The sequence below is a fragment of the Otolemur garnettii genome, unplaced genomic scaffold (genome assembly GCF_000181295.1).
Source record: "Otolemur garnettii isolate 467f Iridium unplaced genomic scaffold, OtoGar3 scaffold00194, whole genome shotgun sequence".
In the NCBI taxonomy this organism is placed as follows: domain Eukaryota; kingdom Metazoa; phylum Chordata; class Mammalia; order Primates; family Galagidae; genus Otolemur; species Otolemur garnettii.
The window spans coordinates 2,656,050-2,656,565 of NW_003852589.1; positions in this window are offsets into that span (position 1 = coordinate 2,656,050).

A 516-nucleotide genomic window follows, 5' to 3' on the forward strand; every position below is an offset into this window, starting at 1 on the left:
TTTTTTTTTTTTTTTTTTGAAGAGAGGCATAGTTTGTCTTGTAAACTATGTTTTTACCTGACTGATTTCTGTCAAGGGTACCAGAGGGATGTGGGTTTGTGTTGATTCTGAACTAAGACCAGGGCTGCCTGAGTCCACAGGTGTGTCTCCTGTAGATCCAGATGACTCCCAAGTTTCCTCTGCTGCCCTGGACACTGAGGGAGCCGAATGAGTCTCTTCTATTCTACAAAACCCTAAACAAACAGAGGTCTTTTAACAACCCAAAGGAATAGCATTATGATAAATTAAACCAGTTACTTTTTAATAGTACACTAGATGAATCATGTATTGGAGTTGGTTTGTACTAGGAATTTGTACATCTGTATTAATGCACAATATAAAGCAAAAGTATTCCTTAGCTTTTTCTCCATGTGCCCAGGCTAAGTGGAAGGTGCTGGTACCTCTTGTGTCCCCCCGTGTGGCAGGCACTGGGAGGAGAAGGGTGTGGGGCCATGGCTTCTGTGGATGCCGGGCTGG